Genomic DNA, 15,808 nt, shown 5'->3' on the forward strand with positions numbered 1-15,808 from the left:
GTCGATGGGTTCGGGTCGCGTTGCGTCCTGTCCGAACCTCTCGTTGAGGACCCTGGGGTCACTCTTCAAACAGGATTATATTAAGCTATTTCATACCGAAGAATGGAATCAAACGCTGGGCTTCAAAGATGTTTTGGTAGGTGGTGTGAACTCACTTTGGTTCACCGACTCGCTACGCTCTCTTTCACCAGTCCATCTCAGTCCTGACCTTTACGAGTTGACAGGTGAATGAGGAGGCCCCTGTTCGAGCAGGAAACCGGGAGGCAGCAGATCATTGCTGCTGTTTCAACCGATCCGCACAGAAACTACGCGCTTTTTTCCCACGTCCCTTGGGCCTACTTTGCCTCCTTCACGCTGCCGGAGTCCAAGTATGTGTACTTATTCTTGTTGCACTTGTTTCTTAACAGTGCTGCCGGAATTTTGTTTATAGTAGTGCTAGTCACCATAAAAAAAGCAAACTACTTTTTACACGTTAAACTTGGCGATGAATTTTTAAAGTGGTATCATCGCCCGGCACAGAGGTTTCAAAATTTGAAAAGCTCTATTCAAATTTTAATATACCTTTTTTTGGATTCGTATAGTAAAATTGTACAGTTATAAAAAAAAAGATGACTTATTGAGTTTTCTTTCACCTGCCGGAATAATGAAATTCTTATAGAAATATTATCCACTGGTCAGTTAAAAAGTTGAAAAATTCGTAGGTGCCAATTCAGTCATCACCGAGACTTTGGTTAAAATTTTGAATTGAGTTATATAACAAAGTTTAATTTTCTATCAGCAATCCGAAAGTACACGATAAGATAAGTGTACCAGTTATTGAGCCTGTCCCAATTTGTAGCGTCCAACCCTCTAGCAATTGGTTTTAGTCATCGAGAAATTCACAATTTGTGCCGTAAATTTATAATTTTGTAAGATGAAAGGGTCAATAATGGATTCAAACGTGTCACTCACATTAGTACCTAAGATGAAAAAAATCTACATACATATTATACATGTAGATATACTGTATATGTATAAGGGAGAAGAGATACGGTGGGCCTATTTTGAGCTCGAGGTGTGAGCCGCGTCACGTCGAACGTTCCGCGACTCTTGCCGCGGCATCAAGTCCGTATAGCCGGTTCCGCGGTTTGTCCGAAGCTTAAGTGAGATTCCACCAAGTTTCACTCACGGTCCCAGCAGCCTCCTTCTGACTGCGCAGCCAGAGAGCAGTGTAAGAACGGCGACACGGACCATGCGGTGGCTCGAAATACCGGCACTCTCTCTGTCTCTCTGGGTCCTTTTTCCTGCGGTGGTGGTCGCGTATCCTTTAGCCTCCGCGTCGCCATGGTGGTCGGTCGATCGAACGTTTAAGCCGCGGGTTGATCTGCTGCAATGGGGACAGAGCTGTTGGTAGGTATAAGGAGGAACGTCTATAAGCTCTGTATGTCGTTTGTCGAATTATTTTAGCGCCCGATATTTCCATCCATCTGTCTCTACGCACTGCGACGCTTCATCTCCTCCTTTCCACCACCCTCCCCCTCTTTCACGTCCGCTATAGTCGAGTCGAGACCCGGCTACGCGCCAAAGTCAACAGAGCTAGGAACCCGTCGTCTCCGGCTTCACCATCTCGCTCATCCGCACGCTTTTTAGTACAAGGTATACCTCTACCTCATACCGGTTCCTGCAGGGTATGACGTCCATCTCGCTTTAACACATGAGGCCGGTATGAGGTGAATTCGTGATGCACGTTCACTAACGTTATGTACCTCGTATACTTCATGCAGAGATTGCGAAAGTGTAACGGTAATTGAATTACGACCTATCGACGAACTTCAAAGAAGAAACCAATTTCACTTTACTAAACACAGTGACGATCGTATGATCCGGAAGCTTATTCGTGGTATAGTTTTTCTTTACAATTACTTGGAGACCGTCTTATCGAGTTTCGGTTAGACCGGATTATCGGGGTCTCTGGATAACCTCGAGGGACCCATGAACTGGCCAGACAGCCTGGCACCACTTACTACCGCTTGTTAGGGAGGTAAAAGAGGTCCTAGAAATGCCGAGAAGGATTCCTCGCGTGTCTAGTTCGTTTTTTGAAAGAATCACCTTGTCGAGAAGGTATCCCTTTCCGCAGCTACGAAGGTGAATTTTTGGACGGCAACAAGAAGCGTGGAATTTCGAGTGAACCTTGGTTCTAAACTCAGGCTTACGGCACGTCCTTTCAGATCCTTGAGGACGTCTTGCACCGATGTTGCCAGACAGCTTGGCACCAGTTGAGTCGCGAGGGTCTAGCAGGATGTATCGTGCTGAGCGATGAGAGATCCTTTCGAGAAATGTGGAAACTCTATATAGCATGCTCTCAGAAATCTAAAGGAAACCGAGCCCAGTACCCACCCACCCATCATACTCTGATTGTTGAGGATCATGAGAACTAACGGACTTTGGACTTTCCCGTTTTGAGAGGGCAAAGGCAACGAGTTCGATTTGAACTCTTCCACTTCGAGGTGAGTCACTCTTCGTCGCGGTCCCATCTTCGGAATGCCATCCTCTGCCGGAGGTTTTGAGATGAATGAAGTAGAAATTCTTCTGGTCATCTTCGTGGGGCCAACAGGCTCCACAGAATACCTAGTTAGTTGACAACCTGCTGCATCATTTTCATCCCGGGAGCATCTCGACTCCCTTCTCTTGAGAATAATGCCCGATGAATGATCCCGAGCGTTCGCTCGTTCATCTGTTCGTTCATTCGCTCGCTCGTCAAACGCTCACAATCAACAAGTGAATAAAATAAAACAGGATAATATGGCACGGGGATGAGGATAAAGAACGAGAACGATCCTTCGGGCTCGCTTATGGATGTCGGTTATTCAAAATTCAAAATTCTATTCTGGAACGAATCATTGTCTCTGTCACGTTCGGTTCAGTCGCTGGATTACCACCGTGACTTTTATCCTGCACTTTTTACACCGTTGCATGGATTCGATGAGAGCCGATTGATCATTGACGAAAATTGAGACCTGCTATATTGGATTTCCGCCGCATCGATCATTCTCTCAGCAATACCTGCCAGAGAGAGCTTTATGGGAAATATATACCGCCTTCGGATATGTCACGTAGGATTCCGCTACGTCTTCGGCTTTCCTTGATGTCCAAAGCATAATCTGTGCATATATGATGCCCGGTGGAGACAGTAAATCACGTAGGATACTGGATCCACCTATATTCCACGCTTGCCCAAACACGACGACACGTCGTCCTTGGCCCCCCGAGACCCTGTCGAAAGTCAGAAAAATATTGGGATTATACATACATGCGTGTGTGATTCGGTGGTGAAAAGACCAAAGCCCCAACGAAAGAGAACGAGAAAGAAGAGGCCTGTTTTACTCGTCAGAACAAATTTTCGGGGTGCTAATGGGGAACGGAAGGGACTCTCGGACACGCCCTTTCGCTTATAGCTCTCAGTCTACCGCTTTCCGGCTCTCTCGCTCTTTCATCTAACTTTTAAGTTTTCCTTTCATCCAACCCACTCTACTAGTTTCATTGACGTTTTCGTTCATTACTCTATGGTTTACACGCATTGTATCGCTTCCAGTATTAGTTCTTATGGTAATATATGCTAGGCTTCTGGCCACGCGCCTAACTCTGAAACATTAACAAACGCATCAATGCCGATCGACATACCTCTCATCTCATCTTCTCCATGCGTGTGAATCTAATCGTCAGTGGAATTAGTTTAGTTTGGTTTAGTTTATTTCATCCATGGTATCCATTTGTTCGAGATTTTCCGTTTCGCGTGTGTCTGTGTGTTGAGTTTTCTGATTCTGTTTTTCTATTTTGCTATCATCTCAGTTTTACCTTCTTCCTTTATTGCGTTGTTCTTCCAAGATGTGCATTTTCATGCTTGTCCGTGGAGTGTTCTCATTTTTGCTCTATCGATTCGCCTAGTTTTATTCCAATGTCAGTCCTTCCTAGCGTGGTTTGATCAGTAGCAGTTAGTAATTTCTATTTCAGTTTTCTGTTCCATTAGTAGTTTCATCCTCTATTCATTACCCAATTCTTGAGCCCTCGTTTAAAGAGTGCGACAGACTTGTGTCGCATTGCTTCCGTTAAGTCATTACACATACACCTTTTACCGCAATGTTTTTTCCTGTCTTTGTCCTCTGATTGTGTCAGCTCTGCAATGTTTGAGCTTTCTGTGTTCTTTCGTGCGTGTCGTATTGTTCTTTGTACGACTTCACAGGGACGTCTATTTTAGTCTTACCATGATGTTCGTTAGAAATGTTTGTCGTATGTCCGGGATGTTAGAACTGGTCATTCGGATAGTCTCGTACACTGTTGGTAGCTTTTCACCCCGGTGTTTCGGGACCTTGACAGTCTATGCGTGCGTGATTAACTAACGCGAAAAGGAGAAGCTATCCATTCTCCAATAGTGATAGTGCAGGGTGGCGCGGTAACCGCCTCGGCTAATTTTCCACGGTCAATTTGTCGCTTCCTCAGAGAACTGAACCCTGGGGTATAGCAGGAGCCGCTTTCCTTTGCTCTTCGATCTTGGCACTCGCCTCAGAGATTTTTTTCTAATCTTTCTCAAGGCACTCACTTATTTTCTTTCTATCTTGCGGCTCTGTTCTATATCTTTTTGCCTCGCTGCAGCACCATCAAACAGTTGAACGCTACCGAAGACTAATGTGTCGGTCTGAGCCTCACACCGCTCGTTTTTCTAACAACTATAATGCCTCCACCGCTCATCCCCATCGCCGACTTCTTCGCGCATTACATATCCACTCCGGGATGGGTGGGTATCACCTACCAAGGACTCGAGTGACTTATCGCGCTAGGAAGAATTCCCGACTTTACAAAGTCCTTTAAGGTTCGCTCCTCACCCTCGTCCCCAAAACTTGTCGAAAGCCAACAGATATTTTTAACTTCTCGATGAGACTTTTTTTCCTCGCTTTTTCCAAAATTACAAGTCTATACTTTTCACGTTTACATCCAATGCTGACGTGCAACCAATTTTGCGTCAAAGCGATGCTGTCAATTTGTCAGACGAATATATCTTTAAATGGCGCGAAAACAGTTCATTAGATTTCTTACTTAAATGTCACCACAATAATTCTTCGGATGTCATAATGGCGTGACAATAAGTCTTCATATTTATCATTTTCAAGATGGATGTTTCATGGCATTGAAACTCAATGAATACAGGAATACGTAATGTATTGCATTTTTTTCATTTTATAACATCGACACATTTCCTAGAAATATATGAAGATAATTATCGAATGAGGTCACGCAGACAGATTTATATCCTACAACCTAAATTGCAAGCATAAAGATATTCATTCGTTTTTAATATTTAGGACCATCAATATGTCAAATTAAGTTCGTTTGAAAATTGCAGACGGTATCTAATTGGTGCATATATTCTCAGGAATCTCACTCTTTAATCTGTTATTTCGATTTCACAGACTTCATATTTAGAGATATCGCTATCTGTAGTCTTGAGATTTCGTCAGAGACCTTCAGATTTTCTTTAAATTCCGGCGCAAACGACAATATTTCTTAACGAGAAAAACAACTTTACCTTCATCTTTGAACGTACTCCAATCTCTTCAGATCTAAAGAAATTTCCTTTAGGGTTGGCGACGCTGCGTCGAAGAAGATGAAGCCAAGGAAGAAGTAGAGCGAAACGACGTATCCAAAGGTCAAGGTGGCCATCTATATCCATCGGTTCCTTTTTCTCTTTTCACATACAGTATTACACGCATCGCGGAGATCAGAGGAGCTGCGACGAGCCCCCCGCAGTAGTTGAGTCAGGTCAGTATTGTGTTATTTGTAAGTGGCCGCGCGAGAGCAGCGGTGGAGTAATTAAGACAAAGATTTGTTTACAGTGGGCCAAACTCTCGCTCGCGTTCGCTAACCTTAGAGTAATGTTTACTCAGACAATAGACGTGTATCCTCCTACTTATCGCGCATCGTGCTCGCACGCGTGACATCTGCCCGAGTCTTTCCTCCTCATCGCCTTCCTTACCTACACGCACTCCAACAACGTGTACAACGCCACCATATGTATTTAAATGAACGTTATGAGTATGGTTAAACATGCACGTATATTTTAGTACCTCCTTCGCTACCGCATTGATCAGCAACAGGTTCAACAACACGGGTCTGCAAGCAAAAAACTTCACAGGTTTTTTTAATACTTTTTCTTATAGATTTTCAACCACTGAAACCGGGAAAAATACTCAAAAAGTCACATCGCCTAGGGTATTTTTTTTTTTTTATACTCGTGTTTGCAGTTTCATTTAGAGTAAAACTTCCGTTTGACTCGAAATCTGGTATCCTATTCTTGATTGTAAAAATTCTATGCAAAATTGATTTCTTACTTTCATTTAATACGCATTAGAGTGAGACTCGAGAATAAATGCAAACAGGGAAAAAGAAAATGGAAATCGGAAGTGTGTTCGGAAATGTATCAAAGAGAAGAAGAGAAGGCTATTCGTAAGCGAAAAGAATGATCACGGAATGTTAAATACTCTTCATAAAGAAATTGTTTAATTTTATAAGAAATATTGTTCAGTTCATTGTAATGAAACGGTGGTGTTTTTCATTATCGTTCTGCTTCATTTTATGCAAACACCTTGTATTTTGCAAGAATACTGTTCACGATGAAGAGAAATGGAAGTCATTTTCGAATACAGGACACTCGAAAACTTAACATTTACCGAAAACATACCATAGCTGAAAAAAAAAAAATTCTTCTACAGACCTGTGCAATTTAGACACAGGTGCTAATTTTACCCCCTTTTATCTATTCTTCTTCTTATGCTTCTCTTTATTTCTCGTCCAATTACGTATTACTCTGAAGAAACCTACAATGGCTTGTCACACTGACGATTCTTCGACCAGCAAGAAACCGAAACGGGATGGATAAAAAAAGAGGGACTACCTCCTGTTTCTATGACGCTAAAGAGGAAGTAGCTTTTTACCATACAACCTATACAGGGATAAAACTCCTCGTGGTAAAACAACAAAAGCAGAAGAAAAAATGATGCAATATTTCTTGGATTTAAGTTTACGGGGTTTTTTAACGAAGCGTTTACAGATTCAAAGACGAATACGTTGCAAATCCACTATATGGGGGTATAAAATTCATTTTAATTTGACCATCGTCGGTGACTCTCTTGGAGAATCTGTGCAGATTAGGGGGACGATAAAATTTTAACGGAATATAAAAAAAAAAACAAAAAAAAAAAAAAACGATCTTTAAATTTCAAGCAAACGTCGATTCTTCGGGTTCCGCAATTGCGACCTGAAAGACGGATTTCGAGAGGGATGAGGCAGGGCTCACTCAGAATATTGTGTCAATCGTCGGTGAAGCTCGTTAGCGGCATCCATCAGACGAGCGGAGAATGTCGCGTCCGCGTCTGCGGTGCGGGGAATGGCAGCGGGGGCGTCTTCTTGAAATATACCTTCCTCGCCTCTCCTCCATCCCCCTTGGATCCGTGTCTGTAACCTCGGTATTCTCCTACCTAAATCCATATCACCCTGAGCGCCTCCGCAGTTTTCAGCGCAGCTTTTCTACCTCTGTCAGAGTTTCCCTCTCCGATTCGTTCGCTCGTGCTATCCGTGATTCACTTGAAAAGAAATTAGTGAAAAAAATCACCTAGATCATTGAACAAATCGTACTCGGTTTACGTGACTGTCGAATGGAACATTTTTTTAGGGATCACATTACTTTGACCGACAAGGAAGGTGTCCCAGTTCGAAATCTCCGATTTGATTTCTTTTGTGATACGTTACAGTAGATGATAAACTGAACGACACGTATTTTTTTTTTTTTTTGTCTTCCGCTAAACGCTTTAAGGGGGTGAAACCATCCTCCAAAGTGGAGCATGTCAAGGTATGATTTGGCAGTTTCACTCACAAGAACATAATATTTTTTAACCGATATAATTGATGAAATTATCTCATAAAGAGACATGATAAATGTAATTTTCTCAATTAAGGAAAAAAATCACTGCAAAATTGCCCCTTGACATGCTTTACTTTGAAGGATGGTTTCACCCCCTTGAAGTGTTTAATGGCGGATGAAAAATAATACGTGTCGCTTAATTTTCAGTTTACTATAACATATTGCAAAAGAAATCAAATCGGAGATACCGACCTGAGATACCTTTCTTGTGAGAAAGAAGTGTAGTCTGCATAAGAATTTAATTTATCGTGTAGCGTGCATACAAATGCACGCTTCCATGAACGAAGGTTGTAAAGGATGATGGTACGCAACTTATACCTACCATGTGCTGTTCACGAGCCGCGTATTATGCCCGGTATAAAGGAGAACATTAGGTTTGTCGGTTTAGCTTCTCTTTTTCAAGGTAAAAAGAGGGAAACCATGCTAGATGGATCGGCATTAGCTGCCTCGTTTCACTTTGCCGTGAACGTGTATATATTTCTATAATACCTGCTTACCTGGAAAATATCAGGGCCATGATGCACCTTTACACGAGTTACATATGTACAGATGATCGTTTGAAGAGCGAATAGAATCGTTTTCAGATCATCACTGAATCTGTTTTTTCTCCATTCATCGAAATTAATTGTCGAACAGACAGACCGGTGCTCTTAGTATAGATATGGTCTTGGCACATGGTGTGGAGGTTAGAAGTGAGGAGGACTATCTCTGTTTATAAAAAGTGTCCATCAAATATAGTACAATTATTACGGCGTTGCTGTAGCAAAAGTTATCTACATTTAAGAGAAAGCTTCAATCTGATGGAACATCGATTGCTTATTAGCGCCATTCTGGTGACTTGTTGAACCCCTATATCCTGCTTTTCGGTGGAGACAGTTTTTCAGTTAAATAGTCCTTTACGAGATACTTCTGCTCACCTCCAACCCTCAATAACACGGTACGGTATAATGACATATGTACACATAACACCATCGGCTTGTGTATCTACGTAACGTAGACATTTACCTGCAGACAAGATTGCCTGCCCAACTAGGTCCGGGGGGCCGTTTCCTACTGAAAAGGCACCCTGCCAGGTCGTAAAATACCCCGGGGTAAAGCGTTTTCGTTTAAACTCCAATTTAGCGTGAAATACTTGTGTACACCATAGGGCAACGCGCTGCATTGTGTGCACACCACGGTCAACTCGACCCTTTGTATAATCTGAAGAGCGATTTTGAATGCGGTATATATAAATCATAAGCTTTGGCTAATTCGATCGCGTTTACTGCTCACACTGAGGAGGGTTGCATTCGACCAAGGATTACACCCCCCTCCCCCGTTTCTCTCTCTGTCTCTCCTCTGACACCTCACTCTCTTCATCCACTTCCAGCATTTACTCTCATTTGCATTTTTCATATTTCTCTTAATTTTACTTTATCTCATCCCTTGTCTTAACCTAATATTTTACTTTCCACTGTAATCCACTTTCATTTCTTCTCTTTATGTTTTGCCTTTACCTATTTAAACCTCTTTTCCGTTGAAAAAAAAAAATAATTTTTTTCAACCGTTTCAATTTTTTCGCAATCGAAACGTTTGGAAAAATACAGTTTTTAAGTATAGAGTTTTTCAATTTTCATGCCTGAATAAAACAAAAAAATTCGAACGAAATTATTCGATGAAAACTTTCTTTAGAGTGCGTTAATATTTTTCAAATTGTTTCAGGATTATTTCATTGAAATTGAAGAAGATGTTTAAAAAAAATAGCTGCGTCGTTACTTTCGGTCATTACGTATATTCAACATCGTTATGGATATAGTAAACATCTACCTATCCATCGAACTATCCACCTATCTCTCTCAGTCGGTCGTCGACGCTCTTTCATATTGAAGAAATTTAGAGAAACAATTGATCCATTGTGTCAAGCCGCCAACTCCACTCCATTCTCATGGAATTTTCTTTTCGCATCGAAAGACATGCACATGCGCTCTGCACGCTTGAACCAATTTTTACCTACCATTGAAAAGCCGCGCCCCTTCAGGGGCTTGTATACTCTGTTGCCGATCCACGCCGTGGGGCGATTATGCGCAACCAGGGCTGCATGGCCCACCCTAGCTGACGCCGGGACGCCAAAGCCAGGTAGGCTATTATTAGGTGCAGAAGGCATTAGCCGTCTCTCTATTGTACCTAGTATATACTCGCCTACCCAACTACTGCAGCTCTCTTTATGCTATCACACAATGCGAGGTAGCTGCGAAGGAACTAAGCCCTGACACGCTTCGGTGATGATTTTGGTTTCGGCAAAGTGAGCATTCAATGCCGCCCGCTAGCCGTCGTGATCATCATGGGTCTCAGAGTGATTTAAGAACTCTTGCGCAACTACGAGACTCGTCAAAAATGTCTCATTCGCGTATAGTTGATGGCGATATTAAATTTTCGGTTACACTGGCCAACAAAATTTTCTAACACGGAAGGTGCTTACTAATTTTGGAAATATCTATATACCATCATTGTACAACCATATTTATTTTGATTCGATCAGGTCCAGTTTTTGTGTTACAGCTACTATAACTAGTAATGTTGAGTTTTTATCGTTTTGACTTACCTTTTTTGATTCAGGATGTTTTGTTACTCACAATAAATTACAAAACACCCTGAATCAAAAAAGGTAAGTCAAAATATGGTTTTATAATGAGGGTCGATTACAGATATTTCAAACTTAGTAAGCACCTTCCTTTTTATAATATTTTGTTTACGAGTGTACTATAAAATATATATATCCCCATTTTTGTTCATAAAAATTGTATTTTTAGAAAAACTAAAAGAAGTCACATTACAACAAGACTGTTTGTATTTAAAATATTTTAATATTAATTCTATTATACTAGACCTTGTTCCCAACACAATCAGCTGGGAATTTTCATGTTACACACACAAAAAGTGAATTTTCGGAACAGGAACAGTTTAATCATCTCAAACTCTGCTCCGCTTTCCGTGCCCTCGCGGTAAAGATCAGGTTCGAACCTGATCGGTTTGACCGGGGAGAATATATATCCGTATATATTAGACTGTACGAAAAAAAATTGGACATTCTATTTTTAATTTTGAAGTTGAAAATATTGTTCCAAATGACGCAAAACTGACGCTGTCCAAGTTTCAGCTCATAATATTAATATTTAGAGGCGCATCATCGCAATTTTTTATTTTCCATTTAAATAGCATGAAGAAAATTTTTTTCATACTCTTCAAAACTTTCTCTTATAATATTTTGAATGAATAGACTTATCATAAAATGCCAAGAAACATTTTTTTAGCGCCTTCCACTCCCTACAAAAATAGGTCTTGGTCTTATCAGTACACCAATGCGTTGACGAGTTATAAAATTCAAAAGTAAAGAACAATATGTTTCCATGTTATTTCAATGGGAAATAGAAAATCCCGATGATGCGCCTCTAAATACGAATATTAAGTTTTGGAACAATATTTTCGACTTGAATTTTGGAAAAAAAAACCAAACAATATTTGATTTTTTTAAATAAAGTGTAGCCTACACACTGGTATGATGAATCCGTATAACGCCTCGTAGTTTTTCACGCCGTTTGCCGCGGGGTTGGGGGTCCTCTTAACGAGTCCCGAGGAGGTGAAGGAGGAGGATGAGGATTGGTAGCCGGTGGTGCAGGCTGCAGGGTCGGCGGTGGCGCGGGATGACATTGTTTACACGAGAGCCACATATGCGGGGTTGAACACCCTAAAATTAGCCCCGAGGCTCGCAAGGCTCGTACGTATGTATATAATGTCGTCGAGTCGATCCACCATGCCCAGCGCGCAGCGCGCTGAAGCTTGTACTGCAAGAGCGTCCTGATGAAAAAAAAATGCTTACGTTATCATCCGTAATTTTGTAAACACCCGGTTGTCGACTGTGCGGCCACCGCGTGGCCCCCGCGTTGCGGTCCGCAATGTCCCATCGTTCATAACATGAGAGAAACACCGAGTGTCTTGTATGTCAGCCGACTGGATCCAGCTCAGACCGTGAAGGATCGCGTGCCTAAGAACCTGTAAGACCATGCACTCGCAGTCTGGGGTGGATAACGATGGCGATGCGTGGATGTGTGTAACTTATACATTGTACGTACATGTACGTAACAGGCCTTTAGACGATGTCTTCTTGACGCATCGCCATAATTGTAAACTGTGGAAGCGATGCTTCATAACCGTGTAGATCATGCCAGCCGGTCTCCGTGGAATGATGAACGTTCGAGAATTAAACACACGTACTAATATACGTGTATCGTGGAGCTTGATGTATGTCATACCTATATATATGTTCTGATCGCAAGAATGACCGGGAGAACAGTTTTTACTTCAAACAAACGGGAGGAGTCGTCATCGAGACCTGCCAGCATATGGATGTACAAACGTGCAGTAGGTACATTGGATGATGGAAGTTTCAATTCCAGGTGAAATGCTCTTTTCCAACCAAACGTTCGAAAGCCAGTCGAAACTATTTGAATTGGAAGGTAGAAAATTTTAATTCACATCGATCTATGTTACGTGCGGTAGGTAGGTACATGTATACCTCTTGTACCTGTTGATAGCGATCCTGCGAATCGTTCGAAGGTTGATCTGCATAGAATTGGCCGAGTGCCTACCCTCGTCTTTTCCGATCCCTCCGGGAGCTCGGAGATAAATGTTTGATCCCGGGGCGAGAACACTCTAATGGGGCAAGTGTTCGGCGTTAATTGAAGGTAAATTTGCCGCTTTTGAAATTATTAGTTTGCGGGATTGGTGTGGCGTGGTTGGTGAGGAGAGGATGGCCGCAGGCGACGTAGCTTAATATAGATACACATGATATTGCGGAACCGTCGATGAGGGTCGGGTGGTGCTGCAATTCGTACGAATGGATACCTACTCGGTGTACAGGTAGTGTTTGTCGTACACGTCGTACGTGTATAATGTACACACACCCTTTGTGTGTATAGATCGTAATCACCTGCATGTACGGACACGTATCCTCCTCATATATCAACGTTTGCATTTTCGACACTCCCACTGTTTACTTTATTCCGGATTACACCTTCTGCATGCACCAACATCCGTACGTCCCACCGATCGCTGTATGCACTATTTACCGTTATTACCGTACCTGACGCCAAATGGTTTACTTTTCAATGCGAACAGGTGCTGCTGAGGCTGCTCCAGACACCCCAGTGTTCGTACGTCTTCCTACATAAGCAGGGTGGTTCGTTTCTTGACTTTCTTTTCTTTTTTTTTTTTATTAAGGTGCCACTCAAAAAATTTATGACAAATACTGGAAACAAAAAACTGTCGTAAAACCTGGAGGAGGTAGGAAAATGTTTAGAGGCTGCTACCAATTATTGCAATATTTTTTATTTATTTTTACGTGTACATCTTACGGACTTGTATGTATATTAGTTTATTTTTTATTTTTGTATTGTGGTCCAATTAATCGTTGGCCAATCAACAAGAATCTGCGCCTAACAATTCCGCAGTTGGCTGTTCTCGTCTTTTATCCGAAAGATTAGTCGTCTCGGAGATATTTGGATAACAGTTCTTGTTACTGAAATAGGAGTATAGCATCGCCTTAATGTCCCTGTTTCGTTTTCACTACTGATTTTTCTGAACAATGATTAATTGGACCACGATACGAAAAAATAAACTAATATATAAAATACAAGTCTGTACTAAAACCACCCCAGTGCAGCCCAAGCACTTATAGGAGTTATGACTTCGGTGATTCGATGGTGTATAATAACATGCATCTGGGAACATTGATTGTTAATTCAGTTTCCTGATCGCTTCTCCATGTTCTTTTGACGCAGAGGATTCGAGATTCCAGTATATACCTGTGTTCTCCGCATCTCCCTAGGCATTTCTTTCTGCATCCCGGTATGCGGGAAACGTGGGAAGACCACCATCTGCTTTTCTCTCCCCGAGTGGACTGTACGTGTGCAACCCGGCGATGGTGGTCCTCTCGTGCAATCCTACCCCATGCCTTAACCGCACAGATATTCCTCGCCCTGTAACTCGTTCTCTGACTACACAATCTCGGAGCTGCATTTCCACATATCGCGGAAATCATGCTTCCATGTCCCGAGGCATCAGGACGACGCTGATTCAACATTGGTGTTTATTCCAAGAACCGACCTGTAACGCGAGTGACGCTTTCTCGTCACTTTAGAAGCTTGATTCTATCCTGAAAACTAAAACCAAAGGATCGACTTGGCGATATAACTACCAAGGGTGGTTTCAGGAAAAGTATTTGCAGAGCCTTCGCTCGGGTGCGAGAACCGCCAGAGTCGAAGGGTGCGAGAGTCAATCCGACCTGCAAACAGTGCATGGGTATTTTACTCGATGCTCTGATGCCGGGTGCAAACAAGACGCTGAAGCCATTTTTCGGTAGGTGGAATTCGAGGTCTTCGCTGTATGCGTAAGCATATATAACTGAATGGATGTTTTCCATGACATCAGAAAGAAAGTGCAGGACTGCAGAAAGAGAGGGCACCGCAGCTAGAGGATGGTCGGCATCATAAGCTTGGGCGCGTTAAACTAGCACCGTTTCTATTTGCGTTAAGATCTGTATATGTATACACACCGGCCGACATTAATAGCTATCATTTCTCGGGGCACCGAACCACCCGCTGTTTAACCGCATCGCGGGGATACCTATCCACCTTCCTTCTTCGAGTTATATAAAGTCTTGTGCACGGTGTTTGAGATATTTGTTTAATCTCACCGCGCTAATGCCGATGCTGATGCCGAACCGGAACAACTCATGGCTGCATACGACGCAGGCCTTTACTCACACGGTATATGCACTACACAAACGACAATCAATGGATTAGATGGTCACTGTTGTCCAGCAACGAAGTATTACCACATATCCATTCAATGAAGTAATTAGTAAATTTGTTTGAAGGAAGCTTCACCCATTGAAAGAGTTGTAGATGAATTTGTCAGTCATGCGAAATGATCTTACCTGCAACGTCGTACAGGTATTAGGATAATATGAAGATAACAGACATGGGATGTCTCTTGAGAACTATTAATCCTCTCGGTGCATCCCAACGTATCTTCTTCTCATTCCCATCCTCCATTATCCCAGGGAACATAGCAAGTACTGACTCCGTAAACGTACGTACGATCAATTTAGAAAAAAGCCCAAGCCTTGGCTTGTTAAAACAAACATTCAACGCCACTGCACCACGTACGCTAGGCACGTTAGTATCATACAAACGTGGTTAGTAGTCCGTATGCGGACACGGATACTATACGTTGTATACCATACTGCACCCCCATAACGATCTGCACCACGGACATTTGAACTGTTGCATTGTGCCCCGGAGCTCGATCGCGGTTTTACGAATTGCGGTAATAAGGGTTGGTGGTCGGTCGTATCCGTTCAGCCTGTACCCGATTATAGTTTTGTGTAGGTTACTCGCATACCAACTCTGGCACTTTGCCTCAGGCCTTTCGATTCGGTAGACGAGGGCGAATGGAATCGTTCATCCGGGGGTAAAGCTGCCCGGGATTGTCTTTTTGAAACATTTTAATCCCGCTTATCCGAAGCACGTGCTCTTTCTATCCTTTCCTGAAGAATAACCGAACGGTATATGGTTTATACTACCCTGAATACCGCCTACGGCAAAATTATTCCCCTCTGTACACAACGCAGGGTTTGCGACAGTTGCTGAAACGATTACCTATAGATCAGTTTCGTTATGTTTGTAAGACGCGAGGAATTTTGAAATTATAACTGAGAGTTTGCAACTAGCCTGAACGAGTCGTATACAAATCGTAGCCAGTGTTTCAAGGAATTTGGAAAACCCTGTTAAGAAATGATGTACACTTATTTCGATGAGA

General features: G+C 42.4%; 1 protein-coding gene across 1 annotated transcript in view; it reads left to right on the top strand.

Annotated features, from left to right (window-relative positions):
* Positions 1-15,808, top strand: part of LOC124176358 — a 149,074-nt gene that overhangs the window by 79,020 nt on the left and 54,246 nt on the right. Inside the window, exon 3 of the transcript XR_006869356.1 lies at positions 5,614-5,787. The gene's annotated coding sequence lies outside the window, so the exon portion shown is untranslated. Of the gene's footprint in view, positions 1-5,613 lie in introns of the transcript that reaches the window.

Source organism: Neodiprion fabricii, chromosome 2 (genome assembly GCF_021155785.1).
Source record: "Neodiprion fabricii isolate iyNeoFabr1 chromosome 2, iyNeoFabr1.1, whole genome shotgun sequence".
Lineage (NCBI taxonomy): Eukaryota > Metazoa > Arthropoda > Insecta > Hymenoptera > Diprionidae > Neodiprion > Neodiprion fabricii.